Source organism: Polistes dominula, unplaced genomic scaffold (assembly GCF_049000335.1).
Source record: "Polistes dominula isolate Pdom_NZ unplaced genomic scaffold, Pdom_raw_medaka contig_15, whole genome shotgun sequence".
NCBI lineage: Eukaryota > Metazoa > Arthropoda > Insecta > Hymenoptera > Vespidae > Polistes > Polistes dominula.
In genome coordinates, this window is record NW_028300915.1 from 1,036,320 (window position 1) to 1,040,724 (window position 4,405).

General features: G+C 32.9%; 1 long non-coding RNA gene across 1 annotated transcript; it reads right to left on the minus strand.

Moving 5' to 3' along the window:
* Window positions 1–2,607: 2,607 nt before the first annotated feature.
* On the minus strand, window positions 2,608–3,295 carry LOC149033150 (uncharacterized). Its single transcript, XR_016175848.1, has 3 exons — window positions 3,174–3,295; window positions 2,854–3,077; window positions 2,608–2,755 (listed from the first exon to the last, which is right to left on the minus strand). It is a non-coding gene; the product is annotated as an uncharacterized LOC149033150 (long non-coding RNA).
* Window positions 3,296–4,405: the final 1,110 nt, after the last annotated feature.

Genomic DNA, 4,405 nt, shown 5'->3' on the forward strand with positions numbered 1-4,405 from the left:
TCAGCCACAATTAAGTGGGGGCCTCTTCGGCATTAAGCCTCTTCTTTTCTTCATATCTTTCTGCAATTGGACATTTTCGTACGTGCAAATAAAATAAGAGTCTTTGATGAAATATATCCCATCATTCAAAAAGTGTACTATCAGAATATGGCATTCTAATTCTCAATTATTCTAAAATTCATTTACATTTATCGTTTACTTTTCTAACTCGTGGACCATCAATGAACTTAGATTTCATTGATAATACACGAGTACATTTAATCAAATGTCCAAGCAGATCATTTCCCTCGATGACCTAATAACACTATGCACTTTTAACGTAGAGTAATACAATCGAATTGAAATAATGCAATAAATGTAATGCATTTTCTTCCAATACCTTCATTTCATTAATTCGTTATATTTAATTATATCAAATATTGCTAACTGTAAGAGGAAATCGCGATAGTGCATAGTGCTAATCCTGAAATACTTAAAACTAAGTATCAAATGCATCAAAGAATTTGCGAATTTGATTCGACTTTATCTCGTTCAAGATAAAATCGAAGTAGAAATGAATCTTTCAAATAATTGCAAATACCTTTGAATCATGATACATAATAAAAATCACAGAATAGTTACAAAATAAATTAATAAATCAAGCATAATAGAATGAGATGATCATGTTTTGTAACAATTCTGTATAAACCAGGAGGCGGAATTCCCACTCCGGAGTGGAAGTAAAAAGTCTAATATGCCTTTCCTGGATCCTACCTACTTAAAATTAAAGTTTTCACATTCATTCAGAGAAGTATGCTACCTGCCTGCCTATTACCCATACTATTACCCATTTTAAGAAAAAACATACATACCCACCCACTCACTCCACGGTTCTCTCACATACCACCAGGGTGCAAAAGCCTAAACTAGAGAGCATGCCCCGGGGCACCTCCGACACCCTAGTTCAACCACGTTTTATAAACTTATATGCTAATGGGTATACGTACTTTTTGCTGTAATCGGCTGCCAAGGCTAGTGATTATTGCATACAAAAAACTACAGCAAAAATACAAGTATAAACTAGTATATATATGCATACTAGTTATATACGTGTATGTTTCCACAAATAAATGTGAGGACTCTATTATGCAAACGATTATACAAAAAAATTAAAATAAATATTTAATATAAATATAAGAATATTAGTAGTGCTTTGAGTGTTTTATGATGTATTAAATGAATAAAAACTATCGCGAAACGATGTACAGTACACACTACCTAATACGCACACACAGGTGTAAAGTACATCGTGCAATCACTAACACAATAACAGCCGCCAATTGGGGAAAAAATTAAAACTAAACCCACGCTAACTGTTTCTCACCCATACGTGTAACACCTGGGCACACGCATAAATGAGAACGCAGAAAGTATGGGGGGAGAAACGGGGGATTAGTATATTAGAAGCTGAAAATCCTGATCTAAAAAATATGATTAAGACATAAATACATAAATGCATTTGTATAAAAATTCATCTAAGCGACTAAGGACTCTACAAGTCATTTGGTGAATAATGACTTAAACAAGCGAATGAAAAAAAAAGTTACCCCATATGAAACAATTATAGTTTCGAGGTAAGGATGTATTAAAAGACTCTACAATGATGATGGATATTTCTTGCAAACCTCGGACGACTTTTTCATTAAATGGCTGTTCTAATGAAAGAACTGGGCTTTGAGCCGCCACTTAACTGCCAAAGTCTATCCGTCGCGAATGAGTTTGTCTTCTTGCTCATTTATTTAAAATATCAAAGTATTGATATATCAAAATTAATTTCGATTAGATAAACTATGTACGAAGCAATGCATGTAAGACATTTATTACACGCTATCACAATTAACCACGAACAGAACACGTAATAAAAAAGAAAGTGCATTAATTAATTGCACTGTTAATTATATGAATTTAACCGATGAAACAAGAAGACCTATCCTGAACTAATAAAATATACAACAAAATATACAATTTCCATGAGTTATTCCTAAAAAAGAATTACTCATGTGCTCGTCAATAATTTATTGAAATAATTACAACCAGTAACTCGTGCCGATTTGGACCTTTCATCCTCGGCATGATTGAGCACTGGAGGGACTTTAAATAAAAACTCGCGGTTTAAGAAGTTCTGCGATGGCTCCAAAACACTCCTACTTCACAGCAAATATTGTAGTCTGACGATGGAAGACGATACTCGATTTGCCATGGGAGAAAATCCATCGAAGATCCACCAAAAATCCATCGAAGAATTCATCCAACATCTTTGAAAGGAAGAGAATCCATGGTTATTTCTGTAAAAAAAAATAGAACAAAACGATAAGTTATTTGGAATATAATTTAAAATCATATAAAATAAAATCGAATAAAATGTTAATACAAATGAATACTTACAATGCATTCCAATGAGATGCAGCTCTATTGCACCACGGTGATGCACCTCGCGTGAATCTAAAAACACGGTATAAACGAAAATAAGAAACTATAGATGAGTTTCTTATCGCGAAGCCGAAATTTCATTATACGACGAACAACACTGCTTCTATAATTCGCGTTTGATTTTAACTTATCACTCGCCCGATCACTGATTCTACAACTAATTCAAAGACTGCATTGCACGCAGTCAATGCAAGAACAAACACTTCACTCCCGGTCACTTCACATGGGCCATTCGGTCTAAGACACCGACCCGTAGTAATGCAATTGCTTCGCGCACGATTGCAATCTGAAACAGAAATACAAAACACTACAATTAATATCATTACTATTACAGAAAAGCATTCAAATTGTTGAGGTATTATTGAATACAAAAAATATACTCACTTTAAATCACTATCGACGAATGCACGATGGGTCTCCTACCCTTAGGATGACGATGAACACACTTTTAAACCGAATAAAAGAAACTTGCGAGTTTTTTAACCGAGCAAACGAAACTTTAACATGCGACGATCAACACTGAATCTACTTGTCGACTTTTTCATATTTTATTTTAACACGATACAACACACGAGTATTTCATTGCCTACACGCACGATTGCAATGTTCTGAAAAAGAAAAAGAAAAAGAACAATTAATGTCATTGTCGTAATAAAGACCCATTGATATTATCATAGAAATGTTTTATAGTAAAATATACTTACTTTTAGTCTTCGTTGATGACTGCAGGATGGGTATCCTACCCTTAGGATGACGATGTATAAAATAAAATTAAATAAAAAGTCTAAAAAGCTGAAACATACTAAAGATTATATTAAAATATTTCCTGTTAATCATTTCTGAAGGCAGAGCACACATTAAAACCATTGAATATTTCTCATAAAATATTCAATGGTCAATAGAAAGAAATAATTTAATAATCTATGAGAATTGACATAATTAAAAGTTAAAGTTATTAAATATTTGTGGAATTTATCAAAGTATGCAACTATTTGCATACTAAATGACACATACCAAGTATGCAATGGTAATAAAAATATTCATTAAAAATCTTCAAATTTGTTTCAATAAAACAATAATTATATCAACAAATTCAATAAAGAGTAACATAACAAATAAACCAGTTTTTATACTATTCTATGCAATGAAAAATTTGTTAAACTATTAAAATCAAAACGATAAGGTTAGAAATAAAATCGTTAAATAATTTAATGCCTAGTTACTGTTACCAGTCTTTACCTGTCGACGGACGGAAGGGGAAAGAGATAGATGTTACGATTTATCCTTGAAAGAGTCGAACGTTCGTTGCTCGGTATTCGGTACTCGGTGTTCGGGGGTACTCGGGTACTCGGTACTCGGTACTCGGCGTTCGGGGGTACTCGGGTACTCGGTACTCGGTACTCGGCGTTCGGGGGTACTCGGGTTCCCGATGCTCAGTGCTCGTTGCTCGACTGTTTTTCTTATGTTTTTAGCTGTTTCTTTTTTATTTTCGTCTGGAGAATTTCCTAGAAATATATGAACACATTTGACTACCTGGAATTCGATTGTTTGTATTCTTTTTCTTTCTTTCTCGTTTTCTCTTTCTATTTCAAACTCATTCTGTTACACTTTTTCTTTGCTTTCAAATAAAGACATAGTCTTACCTCGATAGTTTAGTCATTACCTCGATGAAAGAGATATTCGTATTGGATTCTTCCACCGCTTGGAAAACTAAAATAAGTAAGAAATAAAATTGCATTAGTAAAATATATGAGTGTACGTTTAAGAGTTACCTATACTTATGTATATATACCTATATGTATGTGTATGTGATAGAAATCAAATTTAATACGATATACGATTTTTGAAGACATAATTATGAAAAATAATTAATTGGAGAATCATTAGAGATGATAAAAAGTATTGAGATACCATGAAAAAAAGATTAAAATTAGAA